Raw genomic sequence first — 16,804 nt, 5'->3', positions numbered from 1 at the left:
CAGGAAAGGAGAGACCAAAAAGAGATGGTAAGTACACAAAAGACCAGTGCAGAGGAAGAGGTTAATCTGTTCTATGTCCTTGGTGGATGAGAGCAGTAACAAGCTTCAAGGTTAGCAAGGAAGAATCAGTTGGTATGAGGAAAAAGCTTTTCACTGGAGAAGGTAACAAAGCACTGAAATAAATTGCCTAGAGAGACTGGGAAGCCTCCGTGTTGGGAGGGTTTTATGAACAAGTCAGAAAACAGCTGCCAGAAGCTGCCTTGGGGCAGACGTATGGATCAAATTGGGTCCACAGGAGTCTATGCTATCGCAATGCCTCTGCTGCCTTATGCCCACACTGCTATCGCAATGCCTCTGCTGCCTTATGCCCGCACTGCAGTCTGCCAGCTCACTTTCATATAAACCATGGGAAAATAATCGAAAGCAAACAGATATTCTGTATTTGGTATGGAAACTACCTAAAAAGGGTATCTTCCCCTTTCCTACTGAAGCCCTTCCACACCTTAATACCTTGCACATCTATAATGCCCTAACTGCTAAAGCTCTATACATACCTGTAGGTACTAAGGGACATTAGGAGATGTGATAGATAAAATTCCCAGCAAGAACATGCAAGGTCACACAGAAAGGCAGTGACAGAGCAAATAATGCTCTGTGTTTCCTGTGGCTCAGGCACCCTTGCTGTTGCCAGCTGCTCACTCTCCCCTCAACTATTTTACTACGGATATACAACATTCATTAACCTTTCTCACCAGACCGGAAAACTAAAATCCAACTCCACTTTCCTGAGCTGCTCAGGAAGTTATTGCTATCTTGTTCCCATGCATAAATTTAGAACCAATTTAATGTTCTGGACAGCAAATTGTTAATTATCAGAGTTCGGGTAATAGTGCTAGGTGTTACAGAATTACAAGCTCTATATCAGCTAGTTGCCATGGTCTGGGACACCTACATCCTGACTACGCTCTGCTAGAATTAGCACTCACTTTACACCACAGGAAATAAAAAAAACCCCAAACTATTTGCACCTCTCTGGGCCTGGTTCCCCACACAATATCTTAACACAAAACCATGCTCAGCAATGAATTGAATTCTCTCTGTGTTCCTGCTGGTGCACCCTGGGACACACTCCTGGGTCACATCTGGAGGTAGGTAACTTCCTTCTTCCGCAGCATGGACTGTGGCCTGCTTCCTGAAAGTGTCATTTATTAACAACCACCCTGCTACTGCACAGACCTAGAATTCAAGGCAGTTGTAGATTTTTCCAGCCTTCCTGGCTTTTGGTACTTTACTAAGTTTGCTACAGAGTCCTGCAAGTACTCTGGAGAGTAAATGCTCTGTGGGGTACCTGGTGGCCTGTGACTAGAAAAGGCTGGACTTGACATCAGCATCGTCCCTTCTCAGGTCCCTTTAGCTGTGCTCCTAGCTAAATCTGGAGTTGGCCAGCAGAGCCCCTGGGTGCTGACTCTGTGCTCATCTATTCCTCCCACCTCCCTTTTCTACTTCCATCGCCTGTGTCCTGGTTTATGTTGGAGGGTGGCTGTCATAATGCTTCACTTTACTGAGAGATTTCTTTGTAATTTGCATGCATGTGTACTTGCGTAATGGCATGCTGTGGAGTTCAAAGCTGTTTTCTCACTTTCAAAGTAGTCCTTGTGTGTAAGTTGTCCCAAGTCTGATGTGCACCAGGCTTGTATTTTTGTTCTTGATTGAGCACTGCTGCACTATGTTCTTTTTAAAACTCTAGCTATTCTGGGAGAAGTGTATAATTTAATATGTTCAATAGATTTCTTGTCAGGCATTCTCGTACAACTTCCTTCATCTTGCACTCGGATGTTTGATTTTTCCACAGTAATTGGATTTACTGCATTTGTGTTTGCTTTTATGACCTATGGTAAATGCTACTTTTTTAGCCAAGAACTATTAAAGTGTTTGCTGAAGCCTACAGTAGCCTACCGTGTAGGTTTTCTGAAACTTACAATGCTGGTTTTCAGGCAATTCGGAATCCTTTTTTACATAGGGTATTAATATACAAATTAATATAGCCTGAACACTACATTAAGCAAAAGCTCTTCTGTATAACAGTAGCTGTGGGCATACAGTGTAACATTATTAATCTGCTCTATGGTTAGATGCACAGCAATTCAGCATATTTGCAGTGGGCCAGACCCAAGTATCCAAGCAGACAGCAGGAAGAAAAACTTTTCTCACAGGTATTGCTCGAAAGCCCATTCACAGGCAGAACTGGCCTCCCCATTGAAAACAAAATGAGAAATCTGAAGATACAGTGCAGGGGAGACCTTCAAAACCTTCTGCAGGGACAGAGCCAATGTCCCAAGGAACTTAGAGCCATGAAGCTGATCTAAGACTGCAGAAAACAAAAGATGTGAAGATGAGAGCTGTACAACATCTGAAGCCTAGTCACACATCTCTGCCTGTAAAACTGAAATCAAGATAAACAATCACCTTTGCGAGCATTATGAGACCTGCTAGGGACAAGTGGAAGACTGTTACTATTGGGATGGGAGGGCTCCCATCCCATAACTAAGCAAGCAGGCTCTTTGTTTCTGCTGGCTTTATTGGTAGATTACCTAGTTCTTTATTTTGGAACCAGTTTCCTTTGCTATTGAATAGATGTGGGAGAGTCAGAGCTGCAGGGATGAAGGCAGGTAAAGAGAGAGGCCATGAATAACAATGGCTTAAAAGACAGGGCTTCAGGAAATCACTCACAGGGCACACTTTGATTTGTCTCTGATGCTTGCACTGGTGGTCCTCAAGTTTTTCCTACAAGTCCCATCACATTTGTTTTCTTTCTTCTTCCCAGCCATATGTGCACGTTGTATCTGGGGTTGTCATCTGTACTTAGTACTCAATGGTAGCTGCTTTCAATCTTTTCCTTTTGTATTCAAAAAGCCCAGCTGGGAGTTCTAAGCAGCTGAGCTCAAAAAGATGCTTTTAAAATTGAGAAGCAAAAAATCAAAGAGCTGCAGGGAGCACTACTGAAATCTTCAAAATGTGGGAAGGAGCATAAATGCGCCAGTACAACCTGCTGATTCACTGCTTGTTCCTGCAGGATGCAAACCCAGCAGCAGTGGCTGCACTCTGTATGGTAATCCTGATCGGCTTGTTCTGAGCAGGACTGACCCCAGGTTTTTCCTGAATGCCTTTGCAGGGACAAGCTGGTGGTAGGAACTTGGTCCTTACAGCATTCCCCAGTATTCATCAAACTCTCTGGTCTGCAGGGAGTCTCAGCATAGGATCCTCGAGTTCTATAAACATGAGAGAAAAACCAAGAAAAGCAAGCGTCCAGCAGTAGGTAAGGGACAGCAGAGGGTGAGCAGATGGCCGGCAACAGCCAATGCTCCTCCTGACAAGGGGAAACAAGCCAGCACGCAATCCTGCTAGGAAATAAACTTAGGTCAACAGGAAGCAAGTGACATGGGCACATTCTTGGGAAAGAAAAACAGAGAAAGCAATTACTGGAGCTATTCTTACTTACAAAGGGGAAAAAACATCATAGGGTGTGGTAAAGGAAGCAGGTAAGTTACAGCATTGGTAACAGATTCAGGTCTCCCAAGTTCCAGTACTGTGTAATGATTTGCTTTTATCATTGTAGTAAGTTTTCAAGTTATATTAGACTGGTAGAGCAGCTCGCTTGCTGTCCTAGACCTGATGCCCCTGGAGTTGCAACGTATCCCCTCCCTACCAAAAGAAAGCCCCAAGATGTGTCCACCAGCTGCTGCTCATGCAGACATCAGCCTGCCTTGTGCATGAACATCAGTCCCAACACAGGGAGACCCTTGAGGACTGGCCATGGACAAAGCGGGAGCACAGAAGGACCCCTCTGGTCCATAACTCCTCTTTGGTCCACCAAACCCTGACCTGTCCATCTGCAAGGTTGTATTTAACCTCCTCAGATGCCATAGAAGTGCTTTTTCTTCAGGCTATTTCACTCCTGTGGGCTCCCTTTCTCCTTTTTTCTGGTGTGGGAAGATACCTGCTGAAGTGGGATCCTTGAGGCCCTCCTCTTATGTTCATTTCTGGGCTGCCTCTTCACCCTGTGCTTTTTGGTTCATACAAGGCAACAATCCTCCACCCTCAAAAGATAACTCCAATTCTCCTACAGTGTATAACACTGTGGTATCTGATAGAACTACAGTGTATCACCACTGAGGTAGAAGAAAATGATTTACCTACATTTTCAGTGAAATACATTAATTCAGTGTATATTAACCAAGGCACTACAAATTAGTGAGTGTATATGAGACAATGTGAGGTCAAAGTATTGAAAAATGTGCTATAGAAAGCACAGTATTTTGAACTATATGATAAATGGAAACTAAGATGCATCACAGTTTTATGGAGAACTTCTTTTTCTCCTCCTAAAATATGCATATTGTACAGCAAAATTTTCACAAGAATGAACTGGGGAAAAAAACCCCCACCTTTCTGAAGATGTCAGAATTAGGTCATCTCAACATTGTTGGGATGTTTATTGAATTCATATTTTTCCACCTCATCAAATGACACAGTAGAAGTTCTTTAAGAATAGTAGCAATTCAGAGGTCAGGACAAAAGGCAAAAAAAGGGGACAATTTCAACAACTGGTAAATCCTTTGAATCTAGGAGAACTGAACTATGAAGCAATTTTAAGCACAGAGGCATCCAGTTAGGACAGAAGTGGGTCAGGTGTTTAACGGAAAAGCACAGACTAAAGAAAAAGTTTTTTTCTACTTCACAGTACAGCAAACTTGGATTAAATAACAAGCCCAAAGCTAGAAGTTTTTGAGATATAAAAATAAAATTGACATTCTGTCAATATGAACTTGGTATTAGTTAGTAAGTAGAATCCTGTGAGTGCCCCAGAGAGATGATGTCCACCACAGTGGACTCTGTGGGAATCATGGGGCCACAGAAGCTTCCCTAACCTTTCAGGAAGATCTGAGATGATGAAGCTGTAAACAGAGACAGGCTTTCATATCAGCTCACCGTACCTTGCATCCAATTTCCACGTGCCTTGTCCTATGGTAGGATTTTTCAATGATACAAATGTTCCCTTGTGATGGAGGTATAACACTGACATGGAGCCATGCACCATTACTGACATGTTAACAGCAGCTCCACCAACACAACAGCTCGCAGTGACACTCAGAGCTCACCCTCTCTTGTGCTGATACAATTTCCCCTGGGGACACACATATACTGGCAGTTCCTGCCTAAGACAAGAAGTCTCATAATTTTCTGGAGGCTGATTAGGATGAGAAAACCTATGCTGTTTCAGCTGTGGGCTTCTTTAAGTTTTCCCAGCTCCTCTTCTGCTTTAAAATGTTGCTCTAAGCCTCCCAGGGCACTGTCTCGAAGGATGCCCACTCTTACGCTCAGTGGCATCATGTATCACCATGTATTTGTAAATACAAATATTTTAATCTAGTTAGGATAAAAGTATGCATCACTAGTGAGCTTCAGTGTCTGTGGCACTGAGCCTGGCTGTACTGACTGTATATTAGCTGCAGCTCAACAGCACAAATCCACTCTTCACCCTCTAGCTCAAGGACTTTCCTGGTCTCTGGGGCAGAAGTAGTTTATACAACTGGAGCATGAAGTGATGTGCTATTTGTGAGGCTTTTTTATTATTACTATTATTTTTAACTCCTCTGTTGGGTGTTTAGGCAAAGAAGCTGCCTGGTATGCACTTGAAGTGACAGTGTGCCAATTGCTTATAGTCACAAGACGCTAATAGCCAAAGAAATTGTACATGCTTCTGACTTCTCAGACACAATGGAGCAGTGCTTCAGCATGGCTGAGGGAATCTTTTACAGTTTTTGTCATGTTGAAACTTATATAAATCTTTTCACAGTCTAAATTTTAGCAAATATAGGAAGTAGCATAATTATTAATGTGAATGTATCAACATTTCAGAAGCCTGCTCTCAATGAAAACACCAAAGAAATTAAGTGAAAAAGATTCATTAAATACTTTTTTTCTTGACAAGAGTTCTAATCCAAATCATGATAGAAGTGAGTTTGTGTTGGACAAGCATATTTAAACCCCCATAAAACAGGGCATTTCACTAGCCCACAGCAAAACGACTCCTCGTCCCCACCTAATGACAAAGATGGAAAAAATTGTTCAGCTTTCATTAAAAAACAAACAAACATAGGCTCCACTGGGTATCATAGCTATTCACACACAACGGCCACTGCAGTCCACCTGCAACTAAACCTGCTTGAAGCTAAGCCGAAATAAATTATTCAAACTGTTTCATTATCTCGTGAGATAAGAATGTAGAGTGGTCATACCTGTATTAAGTAGGATTTTAAAGGCCATAGAAAAGCTTTAAAATATTATTTTAAGGGTCAGTAAGTTAATCTTACATTGCGCAAAAGCTGCCTCTGCCTTTGTGCAAAGAGCTATGCTTATAAAACCTAACCGAACAACTGGACTTTATATGCAGCCTCCTTTCATATGTACACAGATCATCTTCCTGACAAAAATACTGATCAAACAACACTTGAAATGAGGGCAGCCATCCTTAAATCAAAGTGAAGAAAAAGCTGTGTGTACACTATGTTTGGAAGCTGTGCTCACAAAAATCAGGGCCATAATACAGCATTTCCAGTTTCAGGAGAAAACTTGTGTGAAGAACAGTGTGCGAATTCTGCATTATTCTTGCAACAATTTTGAGTGACTGTTTATTTCCCTGCTTTTGCACAATATGCTGGATGGGCTAACTTCTGCCCTGACTTCTCTAAGAAACAAGAGGAAATATGATCACCCAGAACATCACCAGCACATGGGCTGTTCCGTACCTCCCCACCAGACTGAAACTCTTCAGCATGGAATAAGGAAGTGTGAAAAATAAAGGGCTTTGGAATTCTGTTTAAAAAGGAGCCTGGATGAACAGAACAAAAAGGACATCACACCAGAGGGCCTTCAGGCTCCATCTCACAGCCTGGTGCTGACAACTGCTTGGGCTAAGGTGGGCAGGCTACCGATCTGTGTAAGGAAAAGCCTGGATGTTTAACTAGAGGCAGTCATACCGGCCCAGTGCATTCATTAACCTAGGTCTTTAATTGACATGCTCTGCAGGTGGATACTGTATTTCCGAGACACTCTTGTAAGGAACTGAACAAAACCCTTCCAACTAAAGGATCCAAAGGAAAAAAGGACGGTGCTGATACCTTGTGCTCTTGGACCTTCCCCAGAACACCTCAATCCAGCTGCACCCTGTCCCCACTGCGGGTCTCAGCTTCACACTGCAATTTGTGATAGCACAAGTAAGGAGCATGATCACAGCATGAGACTCACCGCACAAACAGACTTCCAAGATAAGGTACGGTGTTTTAGCACTGCCTTTCGGGAAGGAAGAAGGAAAGAACATTCAGTACTGGTTAAAATGCTTGCTTGCCATTTGTGCTGCCAAGATCTATTTGGGTTTGTCTCATTACTGCATTCGGCTTTCAGCCACAACTTACCCTTTGGTCTCCTCTGATACGTGAAGCAAGTTAGCCACACGTACATCTTTTCTGCCTGATGAGGAGACGTCAGGCACATCTAGATAATGTGCAAGAAACAGACCTTATCTCTCCCAAAAAGTCAATCCCACTCCTATCAGAATTATCAAATCCTCTCACCCTCCTTGCTGATGTCCTCTATCTAGGATGTTTGATAAACTGAAATAGCAGCTGATAAAAACACAGACTGCCTGCCAGAATAAAAAATAACCTTTTTTGCTTGATACAGAGGAAGACCAGGAGTGACAGCAGTGTGACAATGAGGGAAATCAATGCCACTCAGCCACTGTGATATAAGGCAACACTGAGAAATGTATTTAGGAGACAGAATTTTTATAATGTTTTTAGAAGTTCTCTTATCTTACATAGTAGTAGGAGTCAGGGAAAGACTTTCTTGCCCATCCTGCTCTATCTGCAGTGCATGCTCCACCCTCCTGAGAGAAGAGGTACATTCTTCTGCTCTAACCTGCTTTGCTCCCTTCATCTTGACAGCTTATAAGGAATTATACACTGAGACAGAATCTTATTTTGTTACTTTCTACATCTGAAGGAAGTGTATATGCCTGAGGAGTACAGTGAATATGAGAAAGGTGCAGCTGTATATTTACCTGGAAAGCAACAAGCACTTTCAGTGGAAAGATCTTTCAAGTGTAGGTGATAAGCAGAGATGTAAAATATCCAGCTGATACTACAAACCAAGAGCAATGTAACATTAGTGGAAAAAAGTTAGGAATCTGATTCTGCATTACACCCAACAAGTCTCCTGTGACGATCTCTCACCCAACTTCTAAGGAATGAATTACATGATCACTATGATGAGTCTGTCAGTGGTGGCAGAGCGAAGAGAGAAGTTTATTATGTGCACAGCAGTAACACTGTTAGCAGACTAGAATCATAGAATCGGTTAGGTTGAAAAAGACCTTTAAGATCATCAAGTCCAACTGTTAATCTAGCACTGCCAAGTCCTCCACTAAACCATGTCCCTAAGTGCCACATCTACACCTCTTTTAAATACCTCCAGGGATGGTGACTCAACCACTTCCCTGGGCAGCCTGTTCCAATGCCTGACAGCCCTTTCCACCAAGAAATTTTTCCTAATGTCCAATCTAAACCTCCCCTGGCACAACTTAAGGCCATTTCCTCTCGTTCTATTGCTCGTTACTTGGGAAAAGAGACCGACCCCCACCTCACTACAACCCCCTTTCAGGTAGCTGTAGAGAGCGATAAGGTCTCCCCTCAGCCTCCTTTTCTCCAGGCTAAACAACCCCAGTTCCCTCAGCTGCTCCTCATGGGACTTGTGCTCTAGACCCTTCACCAGCTTTTCTGCCCTTCTCTGGACACCCTCCAGCACTTCAATGTCTTTCTTGTAGTGAGGGGCCCAAAACTAAACACAGTGTTTGAGGTGCGGCCTCACCAGTGCTGAGTACGGGGAGCAATCACTTCCCTAGTCCCGCTGGCCACACTATTTCTGACACAAGCCAGGATGCCGTTGGCCTTCTTGGCTACCTGGGCACACTGCTGGCTCATACTCAGCCGGCTGTCAACCAGCACCCCCAGGTCTTTTTCTGCCGGGCAGCTTTCCAGCCACTCTTCCCCAAGCCTGTAGCGCTGCATGGGGTTGCCGTGACCCAAGTGCAGGACCCGGCACTTGGCCTTGTTGAACCTCATAAAACTGGCCTCAGCCCGTCGATCCAGCCTCTCCAGATCCCTCTGTAGAGCCTTCCTACCCTCAAGCAGATCAACCCTCCCGCCCAGCTTGGTGTCATCTGCGAACTTACTGAGGGTGCAATCAATCCTCTCATCCAGATCCTTGATAAAGCTATTAAACAGAACTGGCCCCAAATCTGAGCCCTGGTGAACACCACTTGTGACCGGCCGCCAACTGGATCTAACTCCATTCACCACCACTCTTTGGGCCTGGCCATCCAGCCAGTGTTTTACCCAGCGAAGAGTACATCCGTCCAGGCCATGAGCAGCCAGTTTCTCTGGGAGAATGCTGTGGGAAACGGCGTCAAAGGCTTTACTGAAGTCCAGGTAGACAACATCCACAGCCTTTCCCTCATCCACTAAGTGGGTCGCCTTGTCATAGAAGGAGAGCAGGTTAGTCAAGCAGGACCTGCCTTTCATAAACCCATGCTGACTGGGCCTGATCGCCTGGTTGTCCTGTACGTGCCGTGTGATGGCACTCAGGATTGATCTGCTCCATAACCTTCGCCGGCACCGAGGTCAGGCTGACAGGCCTGTAGTTCCCTGGATCCTCTTTCCAGCCCTTCTTGTAGGTGGGCGTCACATTTGCTAACTTCCAGTCAGCTGGGACCTCCTCAGTTAGCCAGGACTGCTGGTAAATGATTGAAAGTGGCTTGGTGAGCACTTCTGCCAGCTCCCTCAGTACCCTTGGGTGGATCCCATCTGGCCCCATAGACTTGTTTGTGTCTAAGTGGTGTAGCAGGTCGCTAACCACTTCCCCTTGGATTATGGGTGCTTCATTCTGCTCCCTGTCCCTGTCTTGCAGCTCAGAACAACTGGTCTTACTATTAGAGACTGAGGCAAAGAAAGCATTAAGTACCTCAGCCTTTTCCTCAGCCTTTGTCACCACGTTTCCCACCATGTCCAATAAAGGATGAAGATTCTCCTTAGCCCTCCTTTTGTTGCTAATGTATTTATAGAAACATTTTTTATTGTCTTTTACGCAGTAGCCAGATTAAGTTCTAGTTAGGCTTTGGCCCTTCTAATTTTCTCCCTGCATAACCTCACGACATCCTTGTAGTCCTCCTGAGTGGCCTGCCCCTTCTTCCAAAGTCATAAACTCTTCTTTTTTTCCTGAGTTCCAGCCAAAGCCCTCTGTTCAGCCAGGATGGTCTTCACCCCTGCTGGCTCATCTTCTGGCACATGGGGATAGCCTGCTCCTGCGCCTGTAAGATTTCCTTCTTGAAGAATGTCCAGTCTTCCTGGACTCCTTTGCCCTTCAGGACTGCCTCCCAAGGGACTCTGTCAACCAGACCCCTAAACAGGCCAAAGTCTGCCCTCCAGAAGTCCAAGGCAGCAGTTCTGCTGACCCCTCTCCTTCCTTCTCCAAGAATCAAAGACTCTATCATTTTGTGATTGCTATGCCCAAGACGGCCTCCAACCATCACACCACCCACAAGTCCTTCTCTGTTCACAAACAACACGTCCAGCGGGGCGTCTTCCCCAGTTGGCTCCCTCACCAGCTGTGTCAGGAAGTTCTCTTCCACACACTCCAGGAACCTCCTGGACTGTTTCCTCTCTGCTGTATTGTATTCCAGCAGACATCTGGTAAGTTGAAGTCCCCCACAAGAACGAGGGCTAGTGATTGTGAGACTTCACCCAGCTGCTTACAGAATATTTTGTCTACCTCTTCATCCTGGTTGGGTGGTCTATAACAGACTCCCACCATGACATCTGCCTTGTTGGCCTTCCCCCTGATTCTTACCCATAAACATTCAACCCTATCATCACCGTCATTAAGCCCTAGACAATCAAACCCCTCCATAACATACAGGGCTACCCCACCGCCTCTCCTTCCTTGCCTATCCCTTCTGAAGAGTTTGTAGCCATCCATTGCAGCACTCCAGTTGTGTCAGTCATCCCACCATGTTTCTGTGATGGCAACTATGTCATAGTTTTCCTGCTGCACAGTGGCTGCCAGCTTCTCCTGTTTGTTACTCATGCTGCATGCATTGGTATAGATGCACTTCAGTTGTGCTATTGATCCCGCCACCTTTCTGGGGGGAGAAGCCCTAATTCCTACATGACCATTCTCAGGTGCTTCCATGGTTTCTAACACATCAATAACCCTTGCGTCTTTGCTGCAGCATGGATCTCTATCCGCTACCTCCGCTGAGATGGCAGACTGAAGGACCTTGCTAGCACACTGTGCCTCAAACACTGGCCTGCTGCCCCCAGGCTTATCTCTAGTCAGCCTGGTTTATCCCTTTCCCCCTTCAAATCTAGTTTAAAGCTCTTTTAATGAGCCCTGCTAACTCCTGTGCAAAGATCATTTTCCCCCTTTGTGACAGGTGTACCCCATCTGTTGCCAGCAGGCCTGGTCTCATGTAAACCAACCCATGATCAAAAAAACCCAAATTCTGCCTGTGACACCAGGCTTGGAGCCAAGTGTTGATCTGCTGGCTCTTCTTGTTTCTTCCATCATCATTCTTATGATTCTTAGGGTTTAAGTCTACTGATTTAGTACCTTTCCATTTAAAAGTTCCAGGTATTTTATGGTCAAGGTTAAGCTTCGAGGAAATTGAATCTGGTCATTACTTTTAACTCCATTTTACATATGAATAAATTGAGTATGGAGAGAAGAAGACATTCCGTCTGTCAGAGCATCATCTCGGAGAAGTGAGAGGAAAACCTCTGACACACTCCTGTCGTGGTTAGGATGTAGAAAACCATGGCAGACAGTAGCAAACAAGCTTATTTCTGTTCAGGAGGTCCCTGTCCTTTGGTTATTCTGTGCTTAAAAACAGTGGCACAGTCCTGTTAGCTTACATGAGTGCGCACAAGTGACTTGCAGGCCAGAGCTCCTCTGTAGGTATAAATGCTTTCTAAAGATTTCATTAGCCACTCAGAAAGCTGAGACTGTGCAATGGGTAAAAATCCCAACGCTGGAATGGAAAACTGAGTACTTGCTACAAACAGCTTATACTGAGTCCACAGGTGAAGCCATACACCCCCAAAATAAATTCATTAATGACACCAAATAACACCACTGAAGCTGCCCATTTTTAGGTTAATTGCTATAACTTGGTGCAGACCAAAGCAGAGGTGCTGACCAAGAGCTGGAGGCTCTCTTGAAGGCACATTGTGTGGCATGCTGTGGGCAAAGGAGTCAGTGTTTATTAAGTACCAACAAGTATGAGGAGAGAGACAGCAAACAACTGTGCTGTAATTTCTAGGGTAACACAAAGAAAATATTACAGCTCTGATAATGATATCCTTTCAGCCAGCAAGCCTGCAACAGCTGGCCAGCTCTATCTCCTTTTGCAAGTACAGTATGTATCTCAGTTTGCAAAGGCAAATACATACACAGAGTTGTCTTGTTTGTTATTCTGGAAGGTGCTGTTTTGGGTCAGTCTACTCACAGCCACCCCTGTACTAGTAGGACACTCAAGGACAGCTCATTCAGGGGCACTGGCACGATCAATTTTTTTTTTAAAGAGGAAGAACAGTCACAGATGGGCCCAAAAGGGGATTAGCAAAGGGAGAAACCTGAGTGCGGGTACCAGAAAATACAAAATCAGGCCTTTCAATCCATTCTGTGACCATATATTTCTAGCAGTGCTCTTGCGTTTTGTTGCGTAAAAGTGCTAGTGCAGGCCGACATGTCCCTGCTCATGTTCACACGCTCCATCCAGCTAGCCACATAGAGCCACTTGTACCACTGACTCAAGAGCACTGCAGCTGGCTTTTAAGAAAACCTCTAGTCCAACACCCAAGAGCTGCCAAACAGCCAGGCCAGAGCAAAGCAATGTACGGGAAGTGAGCCAGGGCCTAGACTTAAAATGGCACCTTCTTAAAGAAAATAAAGGAGGAAAATTAAAAGGATCTAAGAGATTTAAGGAACAGACAGTTAAAAGTTCAAGATTACACACCACCGGCTCCCCAAAAGATGGGAATTAATATACAGGTGTTCAAACCAAACTAAGACTACAAGGTCCACATGGAGAATTGAACTTCAGTTGTCAAGAGAATCATCTCATCGGTCTGCCTTTCTCTAGAGACCCTTAGCATCCCTTCCCTTTTCCAACACATCACAGCTGTACACTGTGCATTGCAGACGCTGTATAGTCACTCCTATGCAATGTTCACAAGGATACTGTTTCCATAACATGAGTTGTCACTACACAGGAAACAACTAGATACACTGCCTTTCACAGGGTTATTAGGTACACTTAACACAGAATTACATCCTTCAGGGAACCATTTCCATGATAATCGGACCTCAGCAGTTTGAGTCCTCTGTGCTCACGATGTGACTGCTGCTGACCCGCTGACTCCGAGGCAGCTGCTGCTGTGCACGGTTGCACAGCCTCAAGGCTGAGCACGAGCCCGGCCCCGTGCCAAGACTCCCTCCAAAGGGCTAAGCGTTACATATTAAATAACTATTACAAATAATTACTGCAGTGGTGGTAGAGTGGACAGAGTATGCTAGAAATGCAAGGCGCAAGACAAATTCTGGAAGAATACTGGGTGATATTTTAGACCTGTCAATTCATGCACCATGCTGATTCTTGGTGCAAATCACTCACATTTAGTCTGGACTGGCCTACAGTGAGCTTCTTTTGCCTTTAACAAAAGTGGTTTATAAACCTGAATATTAATTCAGAAGCTGAGATAATATAAATCAGTAACACCATCAAATTGCTGTACTTTCTAGTGGCAGAAGAGATGGACATTATGCTAAATCAAGAAGAAAGTGCAAGTTTGGCCTTTAACAGCCCAGAATGAAATTTCACTTTGATACTCCCTGCTAAGTCATGGCCAGTACAGGAGTCTTTGAAGAGGAACTGTGGCTCCTCATCACTTAGAGACAGCAAATTTCATATCTTGGGGAAGCTGGAAGCTGCCACCTGGTCTGTCGGGGGAAACATCACTACTTCCCTTTACCCCATAACATACCTCACAAACCACAGGCTGAAGCTGAAAGACCATAGTTTTCCCCAGGAACATCTAGTGTTGAGCAGCTGCTACAAAAACTGTTCTCCACTATATTTTAATACAAATGGAGCAGATGGGGAATGGCATGGGAGGATTTGTTTTTTGTGAACTTTTGTATATTGTTTCAAAACCAGTTTTGGATACAAACAAAAGCTTAGTTAGGAAAACTCTCAAGTCCTCCCCTTTGCTCAGTTAATGACAGGTGGTTTGGGCTGATGCCTTTGCAAAGCAGTTTATAAGTTTGAGCGGTCCACATGATGTTTTAGACAGAGGCACTTTCTCAGTAGCACAAAGCCTTCTCAGCTGGCTCTCCTGCCCAGATGCCCACAAATGTTAAGAGCAAAAGGCCAGCCAGAGCCAAGAACTCAAACTCCAAGGTTGGCATCCCCTTTTAGTGCTAGCAACCTTCAGAAGAGCCTATTCATTACTGGCTGCAAGGGTGCACAGTTTCAAGCAGTGTAGCCTGTTTCTGCCCCTGGTAATTCTGGTCCTCTTCTCCATTTAAAAATGTATAGATTTTAGATTTCATATTTGTAAAAGTCACTTTGAAAGTCTCTATATAGATAATACTGATGAGTTTAAATAGTAATTACAGTGGTTTCAACATGTAGACAGTATGTTAGCACTATACTTCTGTAAGCTGTTCCATGTAAACAAGGTCCACAACTGTTTCAGGAAGTTGGAACTGCAGCGATGAGTGATCTAGGCCAAAGGCACCTTCCAGCTATTTCAGCTGTTGTTTGCCAGCACTCCATATGCTGTGCTTGAGATGCAGTACGCACCTTTCTACTGCTGTATGTAGCCAATACATATTTTCTTTTTGCATAACGAAGTGTGGCCACAGAAATTTGTTTTCTTGCTAGGATAACCCACACTTGAAGAATTTATACTGTATGGGCAGCGTAGATTCCTATGTAGTAGCATACCCTGTAAGTCCTACAGGTCAAGCAGGGCTACTAACACTAATAGAAGTTAATAGCAGTATAATTTCTTTGTATAACAACCAGCACGCAAGCATTAAGAACTAACCTATTGTAACAAACAGTCAATAGTCTTTGCTGGAAAATAATGAGTGACAACCTCACTTAAGACACCTTATCATTAAAACAAAGCAAGCAGCAGATTTCACAAGGACAAGACCTTCATCAAAGTATATGTGTGCTGTATGTTCTTACACAAGGGTGGACATGGCAGAACCAACTGCAATGAAGCCATAATTGTGTACATGTTCAAACTACAGAGTCTGAATTTGTCAACTTCACCTGAAGTTCTAACATCTTAATGTAAAATTTACTTTATCACTTTTTCAGTATAATTCACAAAGTAATTCCAATTTCCTGCTCAGTATTTTAATTTAAACTTCATCAGAAAACAACTAGACATCATTATGATTCACTCTGAATTATTCAAATATCCCAAACTTTCTATCTCCTTAAGGGTTAGTGGTACTAAATGTGCAATTCCCCCCTCATGACATGAGTATAGCTCACAAGTGTGTGAGGAGACTGGGCACCCGGAAGATGCAGCTACCCAAACCCAAGAAGTGCTCTCTCCTAAAGCTTCCTTCTTCAGTGCTCTTTTTTTTTTTTTTTTTTTACCCCAAGTTGGTAAATAGCATCTGTCCTTTGAATGCATTCAGGCAGACAACAAAAGGATTCCAAAAAACCCAGGTGCTCAGACAGACCAATTCGTAACAGACTTTGTTAGAGCTGCAGACAGGGCTGAAGACAGGAAATTAACTGTACATCGGATACCATATAACACTTTTCTATGATAGGAGCACAGACTTCTGAAGGCTCACAAAAGCCAGAATAAATGCATTTTTCTATTGGCACTCTGTCTTGCATGCACAATTTGATCATTTCAGTAGACCTTGCAAAGCTAGAGCTGGCACATAAAGCAATTGCCAAACAATCTGTATTACTGCCCTAGCTTCAAATGCTGTGCAACAATTATCACCAGGTACCTCTTGATTAATCCAAACATATAAGAGGTTAGGAAAAATAATCAAAGCAGGAGGAATTAGGAGAAACAGGTACATCCATGAGAACTAAAATAAAGCAAACAAACAATGAACCAGAAGTTTTATAACTTTTTTCCTCCAGTAAAGTACTTGCTGCTAGTTTCCAAGGTTCTTTGAACCTTGTACTAAATGTTGTCGTGTAATTAATGTGAGGCCAGCAACCTCGCCTCTTCCAGGTTGTCATGACTCTGAAGCAGAAAGGAATAATTATTCGGTATCTGTGGGTAGCTGAAGGTTATTTTAATACCTGCGTATTTCTAGCTTACCATGAAAAATGACCCTCAAGTTTCTATAAAAAGCAGCTGTTCAATGTATATCATATTCAGGAACATTTAGGAACACTGTAAATCTGCTCTTCCTATTAAACAGTGAGGCTAACTGCACAGACATGTTTTGATTTATAGAGCTCACTGTCTAAAATTCATCCTTTCTGCCTCTATTTAATATTTCTGTGTTTCTACATGAATTATATTGTTTATAAAAACAGAGAGGTAACAAGAATTAAAGTATCTTTAACCGTCAGCTACCTCAAACTATCTTCTACAAAGCATATTTACATTTCAATCGGTAGTGTTTTCCTAAA

The 16,804-nt window shown here is 43.7% G+C and overlaps 1 protein-coding gene across 5 annotated transcripts in view; it reads right to left on the bottom strand.

The window, feature by feature from the left end:
* Nucleotides 1-16,804, bottom strand: part of KCNIP1 (potassium voltage-gated channel interacting protein 1) — a 475,234-nt gene that overhangs the window by 122,672 nt on the left and 335,758 nt on the right. The gene's annotated exons all lie outside the window — the stretch shown is intronic.

This window comes from Harpia harpyja, chromosome 20 (genome assembly GCF_026419915.1).
Source record: "Harpia harpyja isolate bHarHar1 chromosome 20, bHarHar1 primary haplotype, whole genome shotgun sequence".
NCBI lineage: Eukaryota > Metazoa > Chordata > Aves > Accipitriformes > Accipitridae > Harpia > Harpia harpyja.
Note: the sequence above shows the minus strand (reverse complement) of the source record. Positions and strands in the feature narration are given on the sequence as shown.